Raw genomic sequence first — 13109 nt, 5'->3', positions numbered from 1 at the left:
TATAGCCATCCACTCAAAAGGTGGGAGAATTGTGGCAACACACTGCCTTTCTGTGGCAACCCTAAAGAATTCGTCTGTCACGAGGATCACGTGCACAGATGATGAGTTGCATTTAAGATTTTGTAGAATTAGAAATGGCGTGAAAATAAATGTTGGTGTTTTTAAAAAGTGTCGGCTCAGATTTTCGAACCTATGATTTACTTATTAAGCAACACATTAGCTTTAGCTAAATAGGTTCATTCAGGCACTTTTTTCTTGAACAATCCGGAATCGTCAGCATTGAAGATCTGATCAGAAGTGTAGGAGTCGGCAGCAACGATTTCAACAAATTTTGCTGGATATTGCTCTGCTGCATCTGAATCAGCAGATGCACTTTTTCCTTTCAATCTTAGATTATGTAAAGAATGACTGTTTAAATCTCTTAAAACCAAACATAACTTGCGGAAAAAGACACCCTTTTTTCATCTGACAAAGTTGATGGTGACTGATTTTTAAGTGCTTTATAAATCTTTCAAACCTTATTTGTAATAGCATTAGTATCAATTGGAATACATTTTTTAGTCTTCTATCCATATCACTAATGCCTCTTCCATATTTTCCATTGTATCATCTCTTACAAATGAAATTGTGCTCTTATTGCTGCAAGTTCCAGCTGCTACACTTATAATAATAGAGTCTTCACTTTTTCTCATGGAGTAAAATTTAGCAACATCTGTTACTCTTTTTCTATTACGTAGACGATCTAATAGTTTAATTTTTTTCCCTAAAGAAATAACTTTTCTTTCTGTTTGACTTTTTCCAATTCTTTTGGCATTATAAAAACTTAAAAATTTACGTAAATAATAAAAATGCCACAAAATTATAAACATTAAAAAATGTAGACAAAAATGATGTAAGCTTTACAGCTAAAACACTGATACTGCACTAGTTCACATGAATCAAATAACTTTACTATTGTAATATATATATATATATATACATACTACACGGATTTCCCTTTTACAACACGGGAAATCCATATCCTTGCTATTCCCACTAGTGTTGCTATTACTTCAAATACATGCATTTGCATATAAGCAGCCAATATACATTTTTATCAAGTTTTTTAAATCCGTTGATTTTTAAACCGTGTAAACCGAGGGATAGGTGTATATAGCTTTCTCCTGCCATTTTGAGGTTGGACTAGTCACGAAGACTTTGCTATCTTTGCCTTAAGTTTTGAACTTAGGACTTTGCCATAATTAGTGGTAAACAAAACGAACTGGTGCAATGATTTGCTGGTGCCATGGCATAAAAATGTGTAATCCAGCATGAGCTGTAATCTTATATTCTTTGCAATTATTTTGTTATGTTTCTAAAGAAAATATTTTTAAGTTGCTCTTCGAGTTATTTATTAAAGGTAATCCTTGTTCATGTTACAAAAGTGGTGCCCAACTTTATGCTACTGTCTTCTATGGTGGTTTCTGAGTTCTTTTCAGATTTAACTCTGTGTTCAAAACTTGCTGACGCATATTAAATATCAAGTTTTCTGAGTTCAGTTGATGTAGCACAGCTCTAATTCAATAGATAAGTGCTTCTTTTATAAATTGCTATGTTAATATTAAGAAGAGTCAATCTTGCTCACATTGATTAGTTTATCTTAACAACTTTATTTCCTTATTCAGGTTTAAAATAAGCAACGTGTTTAAAGCATGGACCTTATAAGAAATAGACCAACCCAAATGGGTTTTCTCCCCTCGTCTGATGTGTTCCCGACTGTCACCTTGATCACATCTAGAGGAGTACGGACAACTTGCAGAAATTTAACAATGGTTGCCTATTGCAACGTGTATAATTTTCAAGAAAAAACTTGTTGTAGTGCCTCATTTCACAAATTAGAATTTCTCCGTATTTTTATTTTTGAAACAGAGATTGATTTTTAAAAATTTAACATATGTATCAAACATAATTAGCGTTCCAAATAATTTTAAAGTTATTGCATGCTTTCAGGGCTAGATATTTTTTTAGCTTTTGCAATGCTGTAAGGAAATTTGTAAACTACTTCTTTTAGAAAATAATATTTTAAATCTGAACTAATAGAAAATCTCAAACAAGCAATTTTCTTTTGCAATTTTTATGCTTTTTATTGGTGTAAATAAGGAAAAAATTCTAAATTACTTAAAAACGAATTTTTGAAAGTTTTGTTTAAAATTCTAAATTGCGCTGCTTTTTTAAAATTATAGATGAGTATTATCGCATAATTTCTATCTCTCTCTATATATATAATATATAATTTCTATAATTTTATTTAAATTATATTTCATAATACATCATAGTGATAAACACTTTTGACTCCTTAATTTTTATACATTTAATTCTAATATTAAAATTGTATTTAACTGTAATAATTAATTTTGCTTGTATTTTATAGTAATTATTTTTTTAATTTACTTTTAATTCTGCATAAGATTTTTTTATTTACTGTTAATTTAATTTATTAGCTCGAAGCGGCATTTTGCACTGTTTCACTATAAATGTCCGTGTCTCCTTGCAAATTGTTGTTATCAAATATTATCTCCCTGTATTACATTTAAATAAATTAAATAATGAAGAATCTGCATGAATAAAAGTATGTTTCTCGCACTGTGACAAAAACGACAGTATCTAGGGCCATCAAATTTTGAATAATGTAATCATCCACCCGAACATGGGCATCTGGACGACCGAATGTCGAATTTATTTTAATCTATTTCATATTTTGTAAAACTTTAACGAATTTTTGATTAACAAACTCAACGAGTTCAAAGTGAGCAATGGTAACACTGTACGGACAATAACATTTTTATTTCCAGTGCGGATATTTTAAAGATATGCTGTTTTCAAATGTATGTGGTTTACGGGCGAAGAACATGATATTCAATAAATATAGGTAACACACAAAATGTTAAAAAAAAAAGTTCCTTTTGGGCGTAATATAAAATCTGAGTGCTTCTAGATTTTATTTTATCTTTTTTTTTTCCCCTTCCCTACACTCAGAAAATTTTATGCTTCGAATTTTATAAATTACTAAAATACTCCACTTAATAATTTAATGATGATATAATAAAATAATCGTTTTGTAATGTCATTATAGTTTTGAAAATCTCTGCCTGAAAATGTTCATTAAATTTTATAAAAAAGTTATCAGATCTTGTTTAATTTTACCTTATTTACTTTATTTTTATGTAAAATTAAGTTCATAAATTGTGTGCTTAGAGTTTTTACAGTTTTAACTACAGTAAAGATGTTTGTATAAGAATTACGCGTGAAAAAAATGCTTTAATGAGATATATTAGATCCTATTTGAAAAAACTGTGACTTTCATAATGTCATTACTAACAACGTATCACATTTAATAATTAAAAACAGTTATGTGATAAAACGCCTTAGGTTTCAGTGTTAAAGTAAACCAGATCCTCCCTACTCTTTCTTGCGGACATGTCGGTGACACGCGCCTCACCCACAGGGCTAGTCCATCTCTTATAAGGTCCTTGGTTTAAAGAACTGTAGTTACAGTCAAAAGTCATTAATCCGGACTCGTCGGGACTTCGGCGATTCCGGATTATCGATATTTCCGGATTATAGATCATCAGTTTAAATCTCGTAAAATGGCATGCAGAAATTCTAAAATTAAAAATATGAAACCGTAATTTATGAAATAAAGAACAATTATGATCTAAAAGAGTATCAAAATTTACAAAAAAAAAAAAAAAAAAAAAAAAAAAGCTTAATATTTATTTGTTTACTTTATTAAACATTTCTTTCAATGTAAGTTGTTTAAGTTGCTTCGTTTTATGTGATAATACTTTCTCTTTAATTCTATAAACAGACATAATTTCTTGTTCAGTTACAAAGTTCAGCTGTTCAAGTCCCGTAATTGCTGTGCTGAGAATACCGACTAACTTGTCAATCGAAATTTTTTCGTTTTCACTAGCCTCTCTGTCACCTTCTTCATGTCTTTATCCATTTTTATTGCAGCAATTCCACTATTTGTTTGAGGGCCATCGAAACATACTTTCGTTTTGTAGATCCTCTGGGAGCTCCAGCATCGGAAATTCTATTTGACATAATCGAAAGTTTAAGTTTACTTTTATAAAATTGCTCTTACAGTCTGCAAAAAATAATAAGCCGCATCCAATTCGAAGATTAAGGAACAACGCAATCATCAAAATTAACTGAAATAGATAATTAGATAATTTTAGCTTATACTGTCCGTTATACATTAAACGCGCACGCGAAAACGTATTCTGCACTTGCGCACACGCATATGCGCAGCCATAAATGTCTTACGTGCACGCCTAAACGCCTATGCACATGTGCCAACGCGGTGCATGCGCAGAAAGTTTTTAGCTTTGAGGTCCGGATTATAGATCATTCCGGATTATGGGTGTCCGAATTAACGACTTTTGACTGTATTATATGTGAAAGACCACCTTATTCTTTAGAAGAAAATATTTTTAAGTTAAATTTTCATTGTTCTAATTACTTTATCAGTTAATATTAGTGTAGTAATCAGAGATAAAAATGAAAGTAGGAAACTAAATGGATGTAGATTTTTTATGCTTAATTTGATTTTTTTAAAAATAATTTATTTTGGTTCCATGTGAAACATTATTTTGATAACATTGAAAGTGGATTGTTATTATTTTACTTAATATTTTTGAAGATGCTCTGATGTTGTCCATGCACCCCCAAATTAGTTTTAATTTGTCACAAACTCCCTCAGTGGTCAAACGGACTATCCGTTGGGTGGGGGTGGGGTCCACAGGAAGCACTGGTTTAGAAGGATCCTTCAGCTGTCTATAGAAAATATGCTCCCAAGAACATATAGTTAACTTTGTTCTCTGGCAAAACAATAACCTTATTTTGGAAGTTCATTCTTCTGTAGTGGATGTATATAATAAAGTCATTGCTATATGCATCTTGTACCATTACCAGGCTCCTGGAATGGAAGAAATTAAGACAGTTCGTCTTTTTGGACTTATTTTAAAAATTAATAAGTGAATTCTAGGTTATAAAAAAGATTTTGAATTAGTGTACAAAACCAGTATTACAGCAAAAATTTTCCAGATGCAAGGCGGGTCCTACTTGAACATCATTTTTCAGAAAGTTGCAAAATGAGAAATGGATAAACCATAGGCATGCAGTCCAAAAAAATCCCCTTCATTTAGTTTCACTCAATCTGGTATAGAGCTAGCCAGAAAAACTGGAATCTCTCCCATTAGAAAAAGAAACTCGCTAATTCCACACATGTGCTGTTTGTCATAATCTAACAGGGTTTGTAGCGGCCCTTATAAGTGCTATAAATCCTTATATTTGAAAATAAAATATAAAGGCCCTTATAGGGGCTTACTTTTTCTTTAAAGCCCTTATTTTGTTGTTTTTAGTGCTTATTTTTTGCTTTTAGTGCTTTTTTTTTTTTAAATGAACGGGCAATTTTTCCCCATACCAAAGCCGAAACAAAATAAACAACTTTTCTTTCTAATATGGAATGTCAGATGGTGAATCATACTCCCGGAAATAGCTTTTCCCCTTTCTCTGCATTAACATAACCTTTGGTGTTCGCAGAGAGTATAAACAGGTGCCCGTCGTTCTGTTGGTCAAAGAATTGCGAAAGCAGTAGAAAATTCTGGTACATTCGGCATTCTTTTATTATATACATCCACTACAGAAGAAAGATCAGAAGAAAGAACTTCCAAAATTAAGGTTATTGTTTTGCCAGAAAACAAAGTTAACTATATGTTCTTGGGAGCATATTTTCTATAGACAGCTGAAGGATCCTTCTAAACCAGTGCTTCCTATGGACCCCATCTCCACCCAACGGATAGTCCGTTTGACCACTGAGGGAGTTTGTGACAAATTAAAACTAATTTGGGGGTGCATGGACAACATCAGAGCATCTTCAAAAATATTAAGTAAAATAATAACAATCCACTTTCAATGTTATCAAAATTAAAATAAATAGCAATAAATAAACTAGTAGTGATTTTAACATCCTGAGTAAAATCTAAGTATATACAGCACATAAAATACAAGTAATGAGAAGCATTACATAGTAAAAGTTGAACTGATCATTGCCTCCTAAATCTTAAAGCTAATGAACAGTTTGTGTAGCATTTAACTACAGCAGTGTGATGTTCTCGATAAGTCGATTCTGAAGAACGAGTCCAATACTGCAGAAGCCATTTGCAGTGAAACATTTCAACTATCGAGGAGGCAAAATACTTGGTAAGTTTCTATTAATTTTAACATAATTTATGTTCATTGAAATAAATACTTGCTACAACTGAAACTGAATTGTATTAGGTATTAATTGCTTAGAACAGACATATCTTACAACATGTTTATCTTCTTAAACAAAGTTCAAATGAAATTACTAGAAGTGAGTGCTTAAAAATATACTTTATAATATATTTTAAATTATTTTATGAATAAATTCTATATTGTTATAATAAAATTAATCTTGGCTGTATGACATTTTGCATTTTTCAAGGTAACATTTTTAAACATTGTGTTCATTACGCTATTCACACTAATGTTTCCATGTAATATTTCAGTTGCTGAAAAAAAAAGCAATATTAGCAATACCCCCCCCAAAAAAATAGACTTTTATTAACTTAAGAATTGCAATTTCTTTATATTGATCTTTCAGCAATTTTTATGCATTGAAATTATCATCACAAATCTATGCAATAATTTCAATCTTTGTTAAATATATTTATATGGCTATCTTTATAAAAGCTTTCAGGCATGGCTTTCAGAAAGTCTCGTTAATTCGAATTTTCAATTATATTTGAAATTTTCCTCTATTCTTTTCGGCTTTAGCCTATTAAAGTTAAAATGCATATAATATTTTCTACACAAACATAACTCGGGGAAAGGAAAATGCTCTGTTTCCAAATCTTTCAAATTTATAATAACAAGATGTAGATGTGTTTGCTTTTAGGCAACACTTAAAGATTCTGACCTCAGCAAAAAATTTGAAGAAATCTTCACTTAATTATTCCTGACTGAGTGCTGTGTCCTTTTGCAAGTGACCCAGAAACTCAAATGAATCCATACTATTGCAGGAGAAATTTACTGTATTATCCACAAATGAGAAGATGAAACCAATGTTTGAACATGGATAGCACAAATTAAAGTTGCAAAAGTAGATACCAGTTTTATATCCAGCATTATGGGTCACTGTATGGATTACCTCCTCATCTTCCTCTTTAGTAGATAGTGGATTTAGTGCAGTTATGAGCTTCACCATGACAAAACGAAAGCGACTAAAAATTAGTGCTCACGGAGACTTACAAATGTTACCCATAAATATCGAGCTGAACATAAATAATCTCGTATCATCCCATCAGGTTCACCCATCTCATTGGAAGGAGGGGAGATTATGTGTTTTAAAACTAAATTTATAATTTTAATAACTACTACTTTAAATATCAAAATGTTTTATTTACATGCCATTTTTACATCACCATTTATCAGTCAAGGCATCAAAGTCAAATTTATAATTTTTCTAATAGGCAAGAAATCAAAGTCAAATTTTTAATTTCTTGTAAGATAGAGTTTTCGCTTAGTGGTTGATGGTCAGACTTTTACTATAAGGGGACCATGGGAATGAAAAGTTTGGGAACTACTGTTCTAAACTTTAAAAGTGCAACTGATTCTTTCATAACATGAATCTGAAGAATGAGCTCAAGGAACAGGTGATGCATATTTGCATTTTAAGCTGAATCATTTTTAAGGATCATTCGAAGCAATTCTGTATCCATTACTTTTGAACTGAACATCTGTTGGGGAGGGGCAGGGGGAGCATAATATAAATAAAAAGAGCTCAGCTTTCTAACTTACCATGTGATATAAACATTCCCATTTCTGATATCCCTCCAAATCCCCCTTTTTTATATTCTTTCCCCCCACCATTATGTAGGCCCTTTTAGGGTTGCAATGTGGGGTTCTGTTACACTGCATTTATTTTATCGCTTATATTTCACGTACTTCCCTTTTGATTTCAGAAAGTCTCTTTATTATGGCCAGCATGCATTATTTATCAAAGGAAAGATATAGTTACATGGTAAATGAGCCAATTAGTGACATAGATGAGAGCAACAATTCACTTTTTAAACAGTCAGAGGGCAATATTTCTAGCGATTCTGATATTGACATTTTGTCAGAGACTGAGCTCAATGAGTGCCTGCTTTCCATGTCTCATGAAAGATTTGTTACTAGTCTTGTAAGCAGTCTTTCTTGTATTTTTCTTACATTTTCTGAAATCAATTAAAACTTCAGAATAATTTGAATAGCATTTCCAAAAACTATTTATCAAAGCAAGCAATGTTTTTAAAATATTTTCATGCAAAGTAATGGAAAAAAGATTATTAAATGCTAATTTTAATGTATGATAGCTCAAGTAATATTCTAAAATGGTACCCAAAATTATGATGTTAAAACATAAGGCCTACTGTTTTGAAAGGTTTAACACTCTGTTGACGATTATTGCTATAAGCCAAAGGATCGGATTGAAAATGAGCAAGATTATAGGAAGCAATATGCTGATAAAAGTTGAAGACCTGAATATCAGTTTAAACCTGGAGATCGAATTTGGTTTTCCAAGTTCCCTGTGAGTACATCCAAAGACGTCCAAATTTACACTTTTTTGAAACAATTATATATTTAATGACTCAACTTTCACTGAGCAACTCTTTACGAGATTTTATAAATAAGTGATAGAGATACTCCATTAGATGCATACAATTCCTCGAACCTAAGACATTGCATTTACCTAAAATCATTAAATCTTCATTAAAGATTATGTCACCCCCCCAAAAAAAAAACACTCATCACTAGTTCCTTGTCGCAAGGTCAAAGGGGAAGACTGTAACAACCAGCAGGAGGGAGGGAGAACTACATAACTTTCTCCCCTTATTTTGAGGTTAGATTGGCTCTCCTCCCCACAAGTTCTGAATTAGGACTCTGCTGCTATTGGCAATAAACAACGAAAACTGCACAGTGACTTTGAATGTGCAATGGTTTAAAGCTGAGTAATTCACCCTGAACTGTAATCTTATATATGTATGTTTGTAAATATTTTATGTTATGTTTTAGAGTAAATATTTTTAAGTTACTTGTTGAATCATTATTATGGAAAGAAATTCTTATTCATGTTACAATATTAAAAATCAGGTTTTGGATATATATATACATTAGATGCCACTTAATGTGGTTGTAGTTAATGTTATGATTTAGATATTGCTATCGAGTTGACGAAGTCCTGCCCATTTGTACATAAAAACTAGGGAAATATTTTGCTTGTTGTGATCAACAATTCAATTAATATGATCAAATATTACATATTTTTTCCCTCCCACACTGAAGTCACCAAACAAGATCAAAATAGATAATAAAAAGTAGCAAATGACAAAGAAATATCGCCAAGTAAGTTATTAAATTGCCAAACAGTTTGGTTTTCGATTTTAATCAACCATTTCAAAATCTAGAAGGGAAAAAAATCAACTTTAGTTTGGCTTAGATTTTGAATAATCCTATCAATTTTTAGGGCAGTCAAGACACAGCTCCCTCTTCTTCAGGAGCAAAAGAAAATTCTGTAGAATTCCTCCCTTTTCCTTGCTTTTTGGAGGAACAAAAAAATCTATGAAAACATCTATTAAGCTTTGCTTTTTTAGGAGGGTTGAGCCTAATTTTTAATTTTAAATTGGCATGTTCTCTTTCAACGAGGCATGCTCTACAGCTAATAAAAGCATCAGTCAAATTATTTCCAGAAGCACCATGAACAAATTACATTGCTATTTTCAATTTTTCTCTTTGATTGATGTTATCAAAACACCCACAGTCAAATACGATCACAATTCAATATATTACTTTTTTTTTTTCCTCCCTTGTTTGTCTTTTGTACAGTCAAAAGTCGTTAATTAGGATACCCATAATCCGGAATGATCCATAATCCGGACCTCAAAGCTACAAACTTTCTGTGCATGCGCCGCGTTGACGTAAGACCTTTACCGCTGCGAATTTGTGTGTGTGCGCGTGCAAAATACGTTTACGAATGCGCGTTTAATGTATAACGGACGGAATAAGCTAAGCTAAAATTATCTAATTATCTATTTCAGTTAATGTTGCAGATTGCGTTGTTCCTTAATCTTTGAATTGGATCCAGATTATTATTTTTTGCAGACTGTTAGAGCAATTTTATAAAAGTAAGCTTGAACTTTCGATTATGTCAAATAGAATTTCTGATATATATTTACTAATATGTAAAGGATATACAAAGCGAAAGTATCTTTCGGAGTCCATTAAACAAAAAGTGGAATTGCTGTAAAAAATGGATAAAGGCATATCCTTTGTTTATCTAAATTTTAACGTTTGTTTATCTAAACTTTGTTTATCTTTAACGCGGTGTGCAATGAATTGGAAGTTGATTTGTCAGCACTATCCTTATCTTAAGGGCAGATGTTTTTATTTTATTTGGCTTATAATTGCTTACTCAATGTAGTATTACATCTGGATGTACTCTGTCTTTGATATGATTTAAATCAAATGCCTCATCATTATAATTCGCTTCCGATAGCAAAGAAAGTAACAGAGGTTATTGAAAACGAAAAAATTTCGATTGACAAATTAGTCAGTGTTCTCGACACAGCAATTATAGGACTTGAACAGCGGAACTTTGTAACTGAACAAGAAATTATGTCTCTTTAATAGAATTAAAGAGAAAGTATTATCACATGAAAAACGAAGCAACTTAAACAACTTACACTGAAAGAAATGTTTAATAAAGGAAACAAATATATATTAAGCTTCTTTTTGTAAATTTTGATACCCTTTAGGTAATAATTGTTCTTTATTTCGTAAATTACGGTTTCATATTTTTAATTTTATAATTTCTGTCTGCCATTTTACCAGATTTAAACTGATGATCTATAATCCGGAAAAATCAATAATCCAGAATCGCCGAAGTCCCGACGAGTCCGGATTAATGACTTTTGACTGTATTGCATTTTAAAATCCCTTTAATTAATGGACAGCATTTAGAGGGAAGAATTCATGATTTCATAAGTGTCCACTACATAGGGGTTTAAATTAAATCTTAATGTGAAACAAAAAAAAAAAAAAAAAAAAGTATCTGAGATCCAATTTTGTGGTTTGCATTTGTTCTTAAACTGGCCTTCTACTAGTTACATAAAAAATCTGATGTGTACACTACGACTTCCTTATATGGAATATTAAATTATACACATTTTTTCTTGCATTTCATTTAAACTTATTAGATTGAATTAAACCTACTTCGCCGACAGCGCATAAACCACAATAGAATAAATGCATTCTTTAAAATTCACTTTGTTTACCATAGCGACACTCTGGCGCTAGGTTTACTTAACAGTATTATATTTCGTTCATATTATAACTCAGAATGCACAAAATTTATATCATTTCAAGAATTATCTAATCGTTGCCACATGTTCTATTCAAATACTATAATAAAGCTAGAACTATGCATAAAAGAAATTAAGCAAACAAAACTAAAAAGAAACAGTTTTTCACAGACGATTGAGTATTTCTCATTCAATTAATTCAGTTTTCACTCTGTGACAAGGCAGAAATACATAAAAACTCAAAATATCTGAATTAAAAATTACAAAGTAAACGCTTATTTCCTCGGAAAAATTCCAGAAAGGATTAAGCATGATTTAAATAATAAATGAAGGCGTTATCTTTGTTGTTGCAAAGCTAAGTTTCTCTAGATTGGCAACAAATCCGCTACTCAGCTGTTTCAAATGTACACAAGAGCAATGGCCGCCATCAAATTAGGCTTAGCGGCACTTAAACAATTTTAAAATTGTTGACAATTCTAAAAATATTGCATACAGATTTACTAAAGGCATAAAACCCTTAACCAGAAGATAAAAACAACATAATACAATCTCTTTTAAAGCAAAAAAATGTATAATTTACAAACATATATGAGTAAAGAAACTGAGATCACTGAGCCGGGTAACAGAGTGGATATATTTATATACGTTTGGCGCGGCCGATTGAAACCAAAATACGAGGTGCACATCTACATGTTATAGTAGTCTTATATACAGAATTTCAACGTTCTGAGTTATGCGAGATACGTTCGTACAGACGCCACAAAAAATTCTCTTCAGAATTCATTTTAAAGCAGTTTTTTTGGAGGAAAAGAGTCTTTTATTCTGTCCTTACGTACAGATATCACATTAAAACATTGTTAAATTGCATCTGAAAGCGGTCAAAGTGGATATTTTCGTTGAAATATGCTCCCTGAAGCTTTTCGCAATTACAATACTTCCTTTTTACTTCGTTAAATTGCATTTGAAAGCGGTCAAAGTGGATATTTTCGTTGAAATATGCTCCCTGAAGCTTTTCGCAATTACAACAATTCCTTTTTACTTCGTACAAGGAAGTAAACAACAATGATAAAACAAATAGAGCAACTTGAAGTCATGTAACATAAAAATTTCTTCACAACATGAGAGAGAAACCACTAACAGATTTCTACTTTAATCAAGTCTTCATGGAACATAAAAAATAATTGAGTACTGTGTGTACATAATGCAATATTGGTACAGTGTGTGTCCCAATACTGTATTATAAAAATGTACATTGCATTTTATAATTATACTGTACTGCATCACATTTTATAATTAAATAAAACACCATGATGTATCTACGGTATCTTACTATATTTTAATATTAATTTTTTACTTATTTTTGTAACTGTTACCAATTACTTGGTTCAATATTTATAGATTTCTTATTTCACACTAAAATATCTCCTCTAAAAGTTGATCAGTTATTTCCATTTACATGTACATATACTCCTAAAAAACTTCTTCTACTTTACCACACATTGAACATCAGTAATAAATAAGAGATAAATGTACAATATGAATAAGCAAACAGTGAAGTTATGAGTGAAATCAATATTACTGATTTTTCGAATGATGCTAACATTCCTCTATGTTATATCATACAGACACAAAAATCTCTAGAAAGCATGAACTTAGTCTGACTATTAGTCATAGTTACTTAACAATGATATAACTAATTTCCTA

At 31.2% G+C, this 13109-nt stretch overlaps 1 protein-coding gene across 5 annotated transcripts in view; it reads right to left on the bottom strand.

Moving 5' to 3' along the window:
* LOC118183211 (ribosomal biogenesis protein LAS1L) overlaps positions 1 to 13109 on the bottom strand; it is a 163453-nt gene that overhangs the window by 44414 nt on the left and 105930 nt on the right. The gene's annotated exons all lie outside the window — the stretch shown is intronic.

Source organism: Stegodyphus dumicola, chromosome 6 (genome assembly GCF_044657685.1).
Source record: "Stegodyphus dumicola isolate Sdum_Otavi_A_Nest chromosome 6, ASM4465768v1".
Taxonomy (NCBI): domain Eukaryota; kingdom Metazoa; phylum Arthropoda; class Arachnida; order Araneae; family Eresidae; genus Stegodyphus; species Stegodyphus dumicola.
This window is presented reverse-complemented; position numbering and strand designations above follow the sequence as displayed.